Source organism: Nomascus leucogenys, chromosome 13, assembly GCF_006542625.1.
Source record: "Nomascus leucogenys isolate Asia chromosome 13, Asia_NLE_v1, whole genome shotgun sequence".
Taxonomy (NCBI): Eukaryota; Metazoa; Chordata; class Mammalia; order Primates; family Hylobatidae; genus Nomascus; species Nomascus leucogenys.
This window is the reverse complement of record NC_044393.1, coordinates 105,255,169-105,272,049: the sequence shown is the minus strand read 5'-3', so window position 1 is coordinate 105,272,049 and position 16,881 is coordinate 105,255,169.

Genomic DNA, 16,881 nt, shown 5'->3' with positions numbered 1-16,881 from the left:
GGTGGGAGAATTGCTTAAGTTCAAGAGGTCAAGGCTGCAGTGAGCCATAATCACATCACTACACTCCACCTGGGCAACAGAGCAAGACCCTGTCTCAAAATTTAAAAATATTTAAAAATCAGAATTCTGTATAGAAATATACTGTACGTGGCTCACATGCCCCAGATTGATCTGCCGAGAGTACACTGTAGACAGGACAGATTTACCTCGCTATCAGAACCAAGGCAATCGATTAGATATACAGCTTCAGGAAAGCTCAGTATTAAACTGTCATTTTGTCAATAAAACGTCATTTCATCAATATAATGTCTGTGTGCCTGAATGTTTCTGCATAATTAATTCTGCAGATGCATTAAGGAATGTTATACACAATATTAATCAAAAAGTAGTGTCAATAGGAGGGTACTATATAACCCAGATGTAAAGATTACAAACCTTCCTGAAAGCTGTATTCCCACTGAGACTCTTCTCATTTAGAAATATTTGTGGGTTTTGTTTTTTTTTTTTTTTGTAAAATTGCAATTTACAAAATTAGTCAAGGAGAAAACAATTAGAGTAATACAGAGAAACCTCTTGGGAAATTAATGTTCTTTACGAAACATTGTCTAGTAGTTGGAAAGATGGAGATGGCAGTGTCACCTACACCTGTGAGGTCCTAGCGCTGTTCCCGTGCCTGGCCACACCAGCACCACCCCATGCTCTCCTCCAGCTGCCGCAGAGCAGACACAGCCCCGCCATTCTTAGAGGGACCCACAGGTGCCCCTATTGCACAGGCTGGGGCCGAGTCAGCCCAAAGCCCTGGGTGTCTGTCCAGCACCTTGGAAATGTTCCAATTTGCTCCACAGTTGTTTCAGAGCCTTGCAGCGCCTGACTGTTGTAGATGGGCAGGGATTTGGGAGTGGTAGCGGAAAAGTAATCCGGCCCCCAACACAACTGGTCCCAGCTCCTGCCCCCCTTGACAATGCTCCCCGAAGTCCTAGTTCCTCTTCTGATTTCTCCTCCACCCTGGGGCTCTCGGCATCCCTGCTTTTCTCCTGATCTCCACAGCCAGCTCACTCCTGCCTCCCACCCCACGTCCTGGGCCCGGGTCCCACTGAGGGACCTCCACCGCCATGGCCCTGCAAGCCCAGGCTCTGCTCTTTCAGGCCCTCATCGCGATGACTGCAGCTTTCCACGGGGAAACCTGCCATCCTCATCTAGAATCCACAAGGACGGAGGAGGGGGTGAGAATTCCCACGCAGATGGACAGAAAGGGGCTTTGGGATGTACCCAGGGCCTCCTTAATGAGGTCCTGGTGTTTGGTTAATCCATGGGGAGGGTGTTAGGCTGAAGGCTCAGCCCTGGCCAGGCCTGGAGCACAGCAAGATGTGACTGACAGGCCACTGGAAGCCCCGCCCTGGCCAGTGGGGCCTGGCACAGGTCCTGCCGCCCCAATCAGCACCCCTGGACTCCTGTGGGCATGGAGCACTGAGGCCTTTCCTGCCACCCACACTGTCATTTCGCAGCCTGTGACGGAGCTGCCTGGCTGGGGTCACACTCCAGACACCTGGCAGAGCGAGGTCCCTGACTCCCAGGCTCTGAGCCCGGGCTTTGCCACCCACACACTCTGCTGCCCTGGGCAAGTTCCTCTTCTCAGTTTGTGCGTCTGAAAAGTAGGGGTAATAATAATAATGCCGACTGTGCATCCAATGAGATAAGACGCTGCCACGCGTTTCAAACAGTGTTGGGTTGCTGTAAGCTGCCAGTCGATGTTGGCCGTTGTCGTCGGGCTGGGGCTGAGGCGCCCTGTTCTCTCGGGGCTGGGCCCCTCCCTGCGCGGGAGACTCAGACTCCACTGCTGTGGACCTTGGCTTTGCAGTCAAACACACGTGAGCCCTCATCCTGGCTCTGCTGCCCCAGCTCTGTGGCTCTGAGTGAGTCACCCCTCCAAGCGCTTCCCTCTGAGGGAATGCCAGGTCCTGCCCTGCTTCCTGTGACTTTCTGTGCTTAGTAAAAGCCTGCGTTGGAAAGGGTGAAAGCAGTGACCGGGGGCAGCGTCAGGAGATGCCTCCCTCCAGGATCTCAGCAGTCAGCAGCCCGAGATGCGGGCTCACCACAGAGACCCCCGGGGGCTGCGCAGGAGAATGAACGGGAGGGGCTGAGCCCTGGACTCCGGCAGCTAAAAGCCAAGGAACACGTGGCTCGACCTCCAGAGAGCAGAGCCCTGCAGACTGCCCCACCCAGGGCACCTGTGCCTCCCAAGCCCCACCTGAGCCACAGGTGATTCTCACTTTACCCTGAGCAGCCCTGAAAGAAACCAGCAAGTCAGGCGCAGACTGCGTGTGATCACTTTACCAGGCAGGTGATTTTTTAAATTAATTAATTAATTAATTTATTTATTTAGAGACGGAGTCTCACTGTCACCCAGGCTGGAATGCAATGGTGCAATCTCGGCTCACTGCAACCTCTGCCTCCTGGGTTCAAGCAATTCTCCTGCCTCAGCCTCCTGAGTAGTTGGGATTACAGGTGCGCACCACCATGCCCTGGTAATTGTTTTGTATTTTTAGTAGAGACAGGATTTCACCATGTTGACCAGGCTGGTCTCGAACTCCTGACCTCAAGTGATCTGCCTGCCTCGGCCTCCCAGAGTGCTGGATTGAGCCACTCATCCCAGAGTGGCCTGAGCCACTGCGCCCAGCCAGGCAGGTGACTTTAGACAGGCCATCTCATTTCTCTGAGCCTCAGTCACTTGATCTGTAAAATGGGGGCAACTATAGAATCAACTCGTGGAAACATGAGGAGTAGATGAGGCAATGTGCTTTGACCACGATCTGGTGTGGAGTTAAGACCCATGGCTTTAGCTTCTGGTTTCCAATTTCAGTTTTCAGGCACACATACCCGTACAGATTCCCACCACCACCATCAGCTACAATAAATTCATAGAAAATAGAACATATCCTGCCAGGAGAGTGAGGTGAGCCAGTGAGCGTACATTCTCACGATGTGCTGGGTGTTCCGATGTATTTTCAATGTTCCCAGCATCCCCATTAGGACTGACATATATCATCTCCATTTACAGATAAGATAAGGAAACTGATGCTGAGAAGGATTGGCGAGCTTGCCCGAGGTCCCATCACAACCTGCAGTGACAGCCACTGGGACCTACACCTGCCTGGCTTCAAAGCCAGGCTCCCTCTCCCAAGCTGCGCTTCTCCCCACAGCAATGGCACAACGCCCAGACATGCGTGTTCTCAGCTTCTTCCCACATGTCACTAACTTCTAAGATCCTGTTCTGAGACTCTTTAACACAGATTTGGCCACTTATATTTCTATTTTGCAATGGAGTCCTAAAATTTTAAAAGCCACATTTTGGCCAGGCACAGTGGCTCATGCCTGCAATCCCAGCACTTTGTTTTTTTTTTTTTTTTGAGACGGAGTCTCGGTCTGTCGCCCAGGCTGGTGTGCAGTGGCGCAATCTCGGCTCACTGCAAGCTCCGCCTCCCGGGTTCACGCCATTCTCCTGCCTCAGCCTCTCCGAGTAGCTGGGACTACAGGCGCCCGCCACCACGCCCGGCTAATTTTTTTTCTTTTTGTATTTTTAGTAGAGACAGGGTTTCACCGTGGTCTCGATCTCCTGACCTCGTGATCCGCCCGCCTCGGCCTCCCAAAGTGCTGGGATTACAAGCGTGAGCCACCGCGCCCGGCCAATCCCAGCACTTTGGGAGGTGGAGGTGGGAGAATCGCTTGAGCCCAGGAGGTCAAGACTGCAGTGAGCCGGATCGCACCACTGCACTCCAGCCTGGGTGACAGAATGAGGCTCTGTCTCAAAAATAAATAATTTATTAATGTAATTTAATAAAAAAGAAAAAGTCACATTTTTTGGAAATTTTTATTATATTTTTATTCACAACTATAAGAAAAGGATATTGTGGCATTATTTTATATTTGTTTTTCTTTAATATTTTCAGAGACTACACTTAAATGTGTTTTAATATAAAAACCAACATTGCATTAATAAAGGGCAGATAGCACTTTCAGAGGCTGAGGTGGGTGGGTCACGAGGTCAGGAGATAGAGACCATCCTGACCAACATGGTGAAACCCCGTCTCTACTAAAAATACAAAAATTAGCCGGACATGGTGGTGTGCACCTGTAGTCCCAGCTACTCAGGAGGCTGAGGCAGGGGAATCGCTTGAACCCAGGAGGCGGAGGTTGCAGTGAGCCAAGATCGTGCCACTGCACTCCAACCTGGGTGAAGAGCAAGACTGTCTCAAAAAACAAAAAATAAAGAGCAGATAGGTGCTCAATTGTAGATCATTCGATGCAGTCTTTTAAAAACTCTTTAGGACTGGGTGCAGTGGCTCACGCCTGTAATCTCAACACTTTGGGAGGCTGAGGCGGGCAGATCACGAGGTCAGGAGATTGAGACCATCCTGGCTAACATAGTGAAACTCCATCTCTACTAAAAATACAAAAACTTAGCCAGGCATGGTGGCGGGTGCCTGGGAGGCGGAGCTTGCAGTGAGCTGAGATTGCGCCACTGCACTCCAGCCTGGGTGACAGAGCGAGCCTCCGTCTCAAAAAAAAAAAAAAAAAAAACCTCTTTGAGTGGCAAGACAGATATTATTAACTCTGTGTATCATTAAAAGGCTCATGTTTGAATCAAATAGTTCTTATTAATTTAATTATTAAACCAAATTCGCCATCATTACAGTCCCTTTCAAAAGAATAATTGTATTATCAATATATTTCCCATCAAATACTCCTAGGAGCTTACAACTACCTATAGCTCTATATTCATGGTCTGAATGAGGTCCTACATGTTAAATATTTTATCTTCTGCATCTGATGCCCTTTATCATCTAAAAATGTTTTATAATAGTTTGGGGAAAGCAAAACTCTCTTTTTCTTTCTTTCTTTTTTTTTTTTTTTTGAGATGGAGTCTTGCTCTGTCACCCAGGCTGGAGTGCAGTGGCTCAATCTCGGCTCACTGCAAGCACCGCCTCCCGGGTTCATGCCATTCTCCTGCCTCAGCCTCCCGAATAGCTGGGACTACAGGCGCCTGCCACCACACCCGGCTAATTTTTTGTATTTTTAGTAGAGACGGGGTTTCACTGTGTTAGCCAGGATGGTCTTGATCTCTGGACCTCGTGATCTGCCCGCCTCGGGCTCCCAAAGTGCTGGGATTACAGGTGTGAGCCACCGTGCCCAGCCAACTCTCTTAAGCTATAGGCCATCAATTAAAAGGAGGGCTGTTTTGATGTACGTAAGTCGCGCCGTGATTCCTCTAAATATTTTCTCTATGTGGAGGAGCCCAGCAAGCATTTTCCCCTCAGTGATCTAAGTATGGAAGATCCACTAAGAAACAGTAAGTGTAGAGTGGTGATGACTCAGAATGATGGAAAGGTGACAGCGATGCTGATGACTAAAGTATTAATAAAAGGTTACCTAAATTGCTCCTTAATTAAATCAATAAATCCCAACCTAGGGTGTCCAGGTCTCTAGGCACCTAGGAAGGTAGCCATGGGGAAGGGGAGGGCAGTGTCTTCCGGGTAATTCCCTTATGTTATTTATAAAAGCTTAATTGAAATCCTGCGCTCTCGCTTCAAGAGATGGCCTTAGCTAGTCTCTGCAATCTCTGGTTGGAAATGGAGTTAGCTTGCCTCAGTGCAGGATGTGTGTTCTCCCTCTCATGTGGACAAGATGCTCAATATAGAGTTAATTAATTTTTTAAAGCAATGCATTATTTTAAATACAGCTTGGTATGCAAGTATAAGGTTATTAGGGGAAAAAAAGGGGGTCTTTCATGGTGCAAAGTTTAAGCAGCAACCAAATGAATTCTAGAAAGATCATATACAGACAAATTAAGAAACAATTATGGCCAGGTGTGGTGGCTCATGCCTGTAATGCCAGCACTTTAGGAGGCAGAGGCGAGAGGATCATTTGAGCTCAGGAGTTTGAGACAAGCCTGGACAACATAGCAAGATCTCATCTCTATTAAAAAAAAAAAAGATTTATAATGAACATCAAAACACATAGGTTACAAATTCTCATTACTAAGTATCTGGCTAAGAAACCAGAGGGGAAAAAACCGATGAATTTGAAAAGACCAAATAAAATGAACTAGTAATGAGTTAATTTTAATAGTTTATATTAAATATTAATAGCTTAGCAAATCACCACTCACCATTTAGAAAACGCTGGCCTACACCCTGTAGACTATTCTAGAACAAGAATGTTATTCTATGCTATTGAAAAAGAATAGGTCCTAGTTATTTGAGAACCAATATAATGTTCACCCCCAACCTCCAAGGACTCTTCACCGTCTTTTCCCTTCCCTGTCCCCTTAATAAAGGGCAGCATTGATATACTGACTTTATGTATGTACATCAAAAGCCCTGAAAACCATGCAACGTCCACAAACGCATCAAAAATGAGGCGAGCATTTCTGTGATTAAGTGAGAAATGTCGCTCTAGGAACGTCTTGTGCTGTTCCACCGATGAAGGGGACAGGGTCATGGAAGGTGGGGACTCAGCCCAGGCGCAGGGGAAGTCCTCCCACTGTGGCCTTCCCGTAGGCTGAGCCTGCTGGCCTCTTCTGCAGCTACCACAAGACCAGTGAGAACACGGTCCGCAAAGAGCTGCTGGAGTGTTCAACGACTCAGGAGGTTTTTACGGAATTCTTACATTTTGAATTTTAGAAGCTAAAGACAAAAACCCAAAAAGCAGTCAGCCAGCGACTTTTGCAGGACATCTGTCTTCTCGGCTCTCGTGAGAACACCCAACTCTAGGATTTTGAAGCTTGGTGGCTTTAGGTGAAATGCAAGGTCGTGCCAGGTTGATTTAGTGTATTATTAGCTGTTTATACAGTACTGAAGCAGCACATGACGTATGAAAAATGACTTTCCGATCTCAGAGAATAAATCAGGACTAGCAAGTGACTCCACTTAATACTTAACTTTAGCGAGTAAAATATTACACCTGTTATTATTCAGGGCAAACACAGCCCCTTCCATTTGTTTATTGAGGAAACAATTTATTTGAGGACATTTAATTGCAATAGTGAAACCTGACTTGGGGGGTTAATCCCAGTTTATCGATGCAATTAAAAGCAGTGTGTGCTGTGTCTCATATTTATTATCTAGGGGTAGAATGTTGACACAACCCCGGTGTCGAGATGGGTGTGCTTGAGAGTATCTGCGCTGTGCGAGGTGTAAGGTGGATGTTGCGTCATGTGTACAGCAAACACAACTCTATTCTGTGTCAGCGTTTGCATAACCTAATTGGGGAAAGGCTTCTAATTTGATTTTACTTGGAGCAATATGGGTTCAAATTGTTACATAGATCCAGCATTGTTTGGTTTCTTGTCAATGATTCATGGTATTTAAATGCCCAGCAGGCAAATACTAAAGCTTCTCATCACACATTTGGCAGTATTCCACAATTCCCTTGGCCTGAATTCCGCCCTCTTTTTTCTTTCCCCACCACGAGATCCCCATCTTCCCCTATCTCAGAAGTTGCTGCCTCTGGTCTAAGTCAGTTCCTGCTGTCTGCTCCCTCACAGCTTGTTGAGGCCTGTGTCCCTTGCATACACCCAGGTCAGACGTTCTGACTGGGGAGTGTGAAGGCTGCATCACTTCCCCTCTGTCCCTTCCTGGGATCCATCATGAGATGCAGCCAGAGAAGGCAATTTCAAAGATTTTAAAAACATGTCTATTGACCAGGCGCAGTAGCCCCACCTGTAATCCCAGCACTTTGGGAGGCTGAGGCAGGTAGATCACGAGGTCAGGAGTTCATGACCAGCCTGGTCAACATAGTGAAAGCCTGTCTCTACCAAAAATACAAAAATTAGCCAGGTGTAGTGGCACGTGCCTATAGTCCCAGCTACTTGGGAGACTGAGGCGGGAGAATCACTTGAACCTGGGAGGCGGAGGTTGCAGTGAGCCAAGACCACTCCATTACACTCTAGCCTGGGAGTGACAGAGTGAGACTCCATCTCAAAAAAAAAAAACAAAACAAAAAAACAAAAAAAACCACTCCCTTTTAGGGACCACTTCCCAACTCATTTTACAAGTCTACTATTTTGCTGACATCAAAGCCAGATAACGACACAGCCAGAAGAGAAAATGACAGACCAATATCCCTGATAAAAATGGATGCAAAAATCCGCAACAAAACACCAGCAAACTGAATTCAACAGCACTTTAATAGGATCATTCCCTGTGATCAAGTGGGATTTATCTCTGGATGCAAGGATGGTTCAATATTACAAATCAAGTACAATATACCACATTAACAGAATGAAGGACAAAAACCATATGATAATCTCATTCGATGCATAAAAAGTGTTTAACAAAACTCAACATCCTCTCATGATAAAAAAAAATCATTCAACAAATTAGGTATATGGTACAAGGAACGTGCCTCAATATATAAAGACCATATATGACAAGCTCACCACTAGCATCATACTCAATGGTGAAAAGCTGAAAGCTTTTCCTCTGAGATCAGGAACAAGACAAGGATACCCGCTGTCACCGCTTCTATTCAACACTGTCCTGGAAGTCCTAGCCTAGCCAGGGCAGTTAGGCAAGAGAAAGAAATAAAGAGCCTCAAATAGGAAAGGAGGCAGTAAAACTGTCTCTGTTTGCAGATGACATAATCTTACATATAGAAAACCCTGAAGACGCCACAAAAAACTGTTAGAACTGATCAACAAATTCAGTAAAGTTGACGGATACAAAATCAACATACATAAATCAGTAGCCTTTCTATACACTATGAACTGTCTGAAAAGGAAATTAAGAAAATGATCCCATTTACAATAGCATCAAAAAGAATTAAATACTTCTATGTAAATTTAACCAAGGAGGTGAAAGATCTGTGTACTAAAACCTATAAGACACGGAAGAAAGAAATCAAAGGCTACAAATAAGTGGAAAGGCATCCCCTGTTCCTGAATCAGAAGAACTAATATTGTTAAAATGTCAGTACTACCCAAAGCAAATCTACAAATTCAATGCAATCCCTGTCAAAATCCCGATGACATTTTTTGTATAAGTAGAAAAAACAATCCCAAAATTCATATGGAACCACAAAAGACCCCAAATAGCCAAAACAGTCTTGAGAAAGAAGAACAGAGCAGGAGGCATTCCATTTCCTGATTTCAAACTCCATTGTAAACCTGTGTAATAAAAATGAGCATGGTTCTGGCATAAAAACAGACACATAGACCAATGGAACAAAATCTAGGGCCTAGAAGTAAACCCACACATATATGGTTAACTGATATTCTTTCTACTTTATTTCCTATAGAGATGGGGTCTCACTAAAGCGCCTAGTCTGATCTTGAACCCCTAGGCTCAAGTGATCCTCCTATCTCAGCCTACCAAGTAGCTGGGATTACAGCACGTAACACCATGCCTGGCTCAGGTTAACTAATATTTGACAAGGATGCCAAGAATACACAATGGGGGAAGAATTATCTCTTCAATAAACAGTGTTGGAGAATAGATATACACAAGCATAAGAATAAACTTTGACCCTTATCTTATGCCACTCACAAACATTAACTCGAAATGGATCAAAGGCTTAAATGTAAGACCTGAAATGGTAAAACTCCTAGAAGAAAACATTGGAGAAATCTCATTGATATTGATCTTGGCAATGACTTTTGGATTTGACACCAAAAGCACAGGAAACAAAAGCAAAAAATGAACTAGGGCAATTTCATCACATTAGAAAGCTTTTGCACAGCAAAGAAAGCAGTCAACAAAATGGAAAGACAACCTATGGAATGGGAGGAAGCATTTGCAAACCACATATCTGATAAAAGGTTGATATCCAAAATATATCAGTAGCTCATACATCTCAATAGCAAAAAAAAAAAAAGTAATAATCTGACGTTAACACGGATAAAGGGCCTGAATACACATTTTTCCAAAGGAGACATACAAGTGACCAACAAGTACACAAAAAGGTGCTCAACGCCACTAACCATCAGAGAAATGCACATCAAAACCACAAGCAGCACTTCACACCTGTTAGCATGGCTATTATCAAGAAGACAAGAGGTAAGTGCTGGTGAGAGTTGAGAGAAAGGGGAACCCCATACACAGTTGGTGGGAATAGGAATTAGTGCAGCCATTATGGGAAACAGCTTGCAGCGTCCTCAAAAAATTCAGAATGAGAACTACCATATGACCCAGGCATCCCACTTCTGTGTTTATGCCCAAAAGAAACAAAGTCAATATCTCAAAGAGACATCTACACTCGCATCGTTATTATAGCATCATTTGCAATAGCCACATCATGAAATAATCTGTCTACCAACAACTGCATGGAAAGAAAATGTGATACACACACACACACACACACACACACACACACACACACACACAAAGGAATATTATTCAGCCATAAAAAAGGATGACATCCTGCCATTTGTGACAGCATGGATGAACCTTGAGGGCCTTACGCTAAGTGAAGTAAGTCAGACAGAAAAAGACAAACACTGCATGATCATGAACAAATACTTGTTTTTGTTTGTTTTTTGAGACATGGTCTTGCTCTGTCACCCAGACTGAAGTGCAGTGGTGCGATCATAGCTCACTTCACCCTCAGACTCCTGGGCTGAGGTGATCCTCCCACCTCAGCCTCCCAAGTAGTTGGAATTACAGGCATGTACCACCGTGCCTGGCTAATTTTTTATTTTTAATAGAGACAAGGTCTCACTCTATTGCCCAGACTGGTCTCCCTTAAATGTGGAATCTAAAAAAGTCAAATTCATAGAAGCAAAGAGTAGAATAATAGGCCAGGGGCAGTGGCTCACGCCTGTAATCCCAGAACTTTGGGAGGCCAAGGTGGGTGGATTATCTGAGGTCAGGTGTTCAAGACCAGACTGGCCAACATGGCAAAACCCTGTCTCTACTAAAAATACAAAAATTAGCTAGGCGTGGTGGTTCATGCCTGTGATCCCAGCTACTTGGGAGGCTGAGGCAAGAGAGTCGCTTGAACCTGGGAGGTGGAGGTTGCAGTGAGCTAAGATCATCCCACTGCACTCCAGCCTGGGCGACAGAGAGAGACTCCATCTCAAAAAGAAAAAAAAAAAGAGTAGAATGATGGCTGCCAGGAGAGGAGAGGAGCAGGGGGAGCGGGAGGGGAATGGGAAGATATTAGAGGGCACAAACGTTTAGTTCTAAGATGAATAAGCTCTGGAGACTGTAGTTAATACTGTATTGTATACTTGAAATTTACTGAGATATTTAAATGTTCTTACCACAAAAAAAGAAAAAGGTAACTATATGAGATTAACTTGATTGTGATAATCATTTCGTAATATATAGGTATGTCAAATCATCACATTGTATACTTTAAATATATAGAATTTTATTTGTCAATTATACTTTAACAAAGCTTGTTTAAAAAAATTTCTCTCCTCCCCTATTGGTTATGATTTGTGTTTTTCTGCTTACATTTCTGTAGTTTTTATTTTGGCTTTTAAATTTTTATCTTTATTGTGTTTATGTTTAATACTTGCCTACCAGTAGTTGGGAAACATTTCCTTATGTAACTTGGCTACATTAGGGTATGAAATGAAGCTGATCTTCCCTGAGGTTTATCCGTCTTCGCTCTTTCCCTCTCAGTCCCACAGTTTTATAACCTCTCCATTTGTCCCAGCCACCTCCTGCCTTCGGATGCCATTAGTTTGAGTATTTCGCGACTGTGTCCTCATGCCCGACTGTAAGCTGCCTGGGAAGGTGCTCCAAGTAGACAGGTGGTTGGAGCCAACTCCTGAATGACATGGAAAGGGGCTGAGCTGGTAGTGTGGCCAGAGTTCTCATCAGAAATGTGCAAACTTCATCCTGTCTACAGGATGCAAATTATCTCTGTGTACAAGATAATGGTTAATAAAATGACAAACCAGGGCCACAAGCAGGACATCGTCCTGTTGCCTAGAACAGAAAAATGGAAGATTCGGGCTGTTTCCCACGCATCCCCATGTCCTTTTCCCTTTGAAGGACTCTGGGAAACACACTCCATGACACGCCCCATCGTGCGGAAACAGCAGGCTTTAAGTCTGACTTCCCCGAGCACTGCTTCCTTCCCCACTCTGGTCTCTGTGTACAGGATTTGCTCATGTTCTCTGGTTTCTCACATGTGCACACTTTCCTCCCAAGGAGGCATTCAGTTCCTTGAGCACAGAAAGGGCATTTTAAGCACCTCCTTATCCTTCAGTATCAAGTGGGTCACACAAAGCACTTGCTGACCTGGACCACGTTAAATAACTTCGTTGGAGCCTTGAGATTAGAAGAGTGCAGGCCAGTGTCACTCACAGCAGGGGGAGGGGCCGCCTCACATGCCCAGCAGATGTGGCCTCAGCCAGCGCTCACGCACTCAAGTCTGGCAGGTCACCCTTGGGCTGGCCTCTTAGCTATAGCTCCGATCATGTTCAGATGGAGTGGAGAGATGGGAAGAAAGCTAGGGGCTGCTGGGGGGAGGCTGGGCCGATTTCTGCAGATTTCAGCCATCTAGTGCTCTTTAATTGCCAAGGACTCTTTTTCCCCTTTAACCCGTCCGTAGACAATAGGAGCTAACATTCAGTAAGAGAAGATGAGCAAATGTTGAATTTACCCCCCCAGAGGGACTCGGGTGCACACAGGAAGATGGTCAGCTGTTGAGATCCTGCTGGGAATGGCCAGCCTGCGGTTGCAGTGTTAGAGATTTCTGGGAGTCTGTGACCTCCTGCTCGACCACAGTGCCCTTCTTTCCCCTTCCATCTTAGCCAGAGGCCCTGAAGGAATGGCTGCTAGCTTCAGTTGACCTGAAATCCTCCTCTCTCCTCAAAAAAAATGCCACTGTGTAACAGCAGGCACTCTCCCCAGAGGGACAATTTCTAGAAGGGGCGCTGGACGGGAGTCAGGAGTCAGGCCCTGCTCCGGCCACAGGACCCTTGGCAAGGCGCAGCTTCTTTCCCCTTTCCGACCTGGCCTCTGGGTCCAGATTTAAAACGGTATAATTCTTCGCAAGGCGTGCCAGCCCCATCCCTACCTGCAAAGAGCAGAGCTAGGGACCAGGAAGGAACCTTCCGGGGTTGAAGGGAAGGGCTCCCTCCTCCCCCGACCAGGGGAGGCTGCCCCGGGAGAAGCCGGGGGCAGGTTCAAGATTCCCAGTGAATCTCACTTCCCCACCTTTTCGGACGCGGGTCATGAGGAAAACGGGGGTCTCCTTGCTCTGGGAAGAAACCCAAGGTGATGGCGCGCTTACTATTCCGGGGAACCCTTTCCACTCTAGGAGTCTTGGGCCTCGAAGGATCAGCTGCTTAGAAATTCACGCAGTACACAGGTTTCTCCTTGCAGGGAGGGCGAGGCTGAGTGGCTCCCAAGACCCCGGCGGGAGGAAACCCGGAGGAAAGCCGCCCCGCCGGCTCTCGGAGCCCGGAAAAGGCCACGGCTTCCAGCCATTGCGGCCGGGGTTGGGGTGGCAGGGCCCGGCAGCGATGCGGGCAGGGGAAGCCGCCATCTCCCGCTAGGAAAACGCGGGGCGAGGCAGCCCGAAGGGAACCGTCGAGTTGGCCAGGTGCTGACGCCCTCCACGCCCCAGACCTTGGGCCGACGAGCGCCCACGCTGAGCTGGGGAGCACCGCGCAAGGCCCGCGGGGACCTGGTGCTCACCCGCAGCAGGAACGGGCGGCGGCCGGGGCCCCTCCCAGCTGCCCTCTTCCCTCGGGCCAGGCGGGGCCGCCGGGGCACCTGTGGCCGGGCCCGGGGGCCGAGCTTGGGGCTGGGGCGGAGGGCGGGGCCCGGCACCAGGTGGGCGCGCAGATGCGAAGCAGCGGGCGCCGGCACAACGCGCAGCCCCGTAAATCCGCCCGGGAGGAATCCGTGACTTCGTCAATTAAGGAAGAGTGGAGGTCCCCCCTCCCGTTTAAGCCGAACTCGGGCAGACGGCTGGGAAGGCTGTGGGGGTGGGGCGCTGAGTGCAGCCGCGCCGCGCGGCTCGCGAAAGCAAAGGTGCGCCCCTCGGTGCGGGGCTGCTCAGGCGCCTGCGAAGAGGTCGAGGGGGGCTGCCGAGAGGAGACACGGCCTTTTAAAAAGTGATTTTAAAGTCTTGTAGGGCAGCAAGAAGGGAGGGGGTGGAACTGACGTGCTCGGGTAGGGGAGCCCGGCCTGGCGCCCCTCTTGGCCTGCACCCCCGAACCAGGCCCAGGCCCAGGCCCGCCGGGCTCTCCCTGCGCGGATCCGCCTGGGGAGCGGAACCGCGGAGGGGCACGGGCCAGCCATCCCTCTGCGGTGCGAGCGAGGCCTACGGGGAGGCTGGGGAGTCAGCGTTCTCCTCGCCCGTGGAAACACAGTGCAGCGCAGGTGTCTCGTGGGAATGCGGCGCTGGGCGCCTCTGCGGGGTCTTCTTATCCCAGAACCACTGGGCTGGGACCAAGTCTTCAACAGAAAGAATTCCAAGTAAAGGCCCAGGCCGGACGCTACGGGCTGCCCGACCCTTGGCCCCGGGCAGCGAGAGGCGACTGCGGGAGCCCCCGGGAGGGTCCGCGCGGTGCCCACCTGCCCCGGGAAGGAGCTGCGAGGAGGCCGGGTGGCGCATCCTGGCCAGATGTTTAAGACAGATGAGGAACGAGTAGTTAAAACCCACATTATATAGTTCTGTCGGGTATAAAATTGCATGTGCTGACCCATATATTCTAACTGGAAACGGACTCAAGTCACTTAAAATATTGCAACGTCGATAGGACTAATTAATTGGAAATAAGAAACGAAAGAATACAATTAAACGAGAAGAGAATCATTTTCTAATTTAATAGAGGAACATTTATAAAGATCACAAGCTAAAAGGCATCGAATGATTCTATCGACATTCTATTAAATCAGCCCTCGCGGCCTGCGTGGGGAGGAGGGCTCCAGGAGTGCCGAGTCCTGGACCGGGGTTCGGTGGCCGCCTGGAGAAGCTCCTGCTACGAACCGAACGTTTGCGCCGATCGGACGCGGCCCTTTCTGCAGAATTTAGTCCTCTCAGCCCGAGGCTCAGACCCAGCTACTCAGACCGCTCCAGCCGGGAGAATCCTGCCTCCCTGCCCGGGAGTCCCCGGTTCGCAGATATATTACAACAAAATTACTAATTGGAAAATGAAATTGTCAATAAAGCATACCCCCCGCGTATACAATATCCTTAAATATTAAGATATTTTATTAGACCCATTTCCTAACAATAATTTATTGCAATAAAACAGACACCGCAGGTCCCCTTAAATTGTCTTTTCATAATGAATAAATTTAAGGGGGCTAATTAATATATAAACTAGCCCAATTTGTCAAGTTGATTTGTATTTTAGTTAATTGTGAAAGTAATTACCACATGGTCAAATTAACAGCTTTCTGGAAATGACCAAGCCTGAGGTTTTATTTCCTTCCTGGGTGAAGAAAATTCATTTTTCCAAGCTCTTGATGTGATGAATAAAAGTCATAAATCTGGGTGATTGGTGCAGGCAGAGTCTAAATGGCTTCATATTTCATTTTAGGTTTAATAGAAATATTCATGCTCTGTTTTAATGAAATTAAATTGAAGGGGGATGGGGCCGGGAGGTGGCGGTGGCCGGGGGCTTAAAGGGACAACGCACATTTTCCTTCCCCGCCCCTGAGCCAGGGCGTTGGGGTCACCTCCGCCAGCGGCAGATGGGCTCACTCCTGCCAGCGGGAGCCGAGGGATACCTGGGAGGGCCCTTCCTGCAGCGGCTCACCTGAAGCGCAGGTGGAGCCAGCTACTGGAACCTCAGCCCAGATGCCCTCCGGCGCCCCCAGCTCCCTCCCACGAGCTTGCGAAGTCACTGAGCAAGTAGGGGTCTGCGCTGGGTGCGGGCTTGATCCCCTTCTGCCTGTCCCCCAAGCTCAGGCCCGCGCTGCCCAGGGCGGGGTCCTAGGGTCCTGCACTCGTCCTCTTAGGTCGCCTCATGGGGACGCGTAGGAGAGATGCGTGGCCGCGGACACTGCGCGGTTCCCAGCTCCCTCCCTCATGCCCTCGCTCTCCACCGCCCTGTGACCTCCAGCTAGGCTCCGCCTCGCGTGCAAACTGTCCCCGACCCAGCCCAGACGCCAGGGCCGGAGCCTTGGAGCCATAGCGCTGAGCCGCACAGGCGCTGCTCCACCTGCAGAGAAAGATAAGTTTCCAGACACAGTTATGTGCATCCGGGTCGTGGTGCTCGGAGTTAAGGGGGGCCACGCTGTCAGTCTCTCTGCGAAGCTCGGGGGAGGCCCGAGGTCCGTCGGGGTGTCCCTCGGCTCCAGTACTGTCCTAGCCGGGCCAGGCCTCTTAATGGAGCTGATCTGTGACTTGTTGATTTCCCCTGAGCAAATAAGGCTTTGATGCAGTTCCAGCAAGAGTGGTTAGCTGATGAATTGACAAAAACTAATCAGCTTTATTGGGAAACAGGTTAAGGGCACGGGCGTGTCAATAATTCTCAGCCTGACCCCCTCGTCCATTAGCTCAGGCAGGCTGATTAGAGTAAGAAGACCCTCTCGCAGTTTGCGCTGAAATCGCTTCCATAAACTCACCATTATTAGCAGTCGATGCGAGCAGCTCATTTAGAGAAGACATCGCAGGCACGCCACATCTATCATCCGGGTTTATGGATCATTATCTCATTTACAGAATGTCGCAGGGTAATATGTTTTTGGCAATAGGCTTGGCCCCGCGCCTGGGCTGGCCGCTCTCTTTTTAGCAGCGTCCCCGGGACCTCCTTCCCCAGCGCCCGGCCTGGAACTCCGCGTGGACGCTTCTCAGGCGGGAAGGGAGGACTGGAAGCCACCCTACACGTGCGCTTTCGCACGCGCGCACCCAGGGCGCACACTCCTGACACGCTCGCCCACGCGCTCGCCGCAGTCTGGCGTGCCCGGC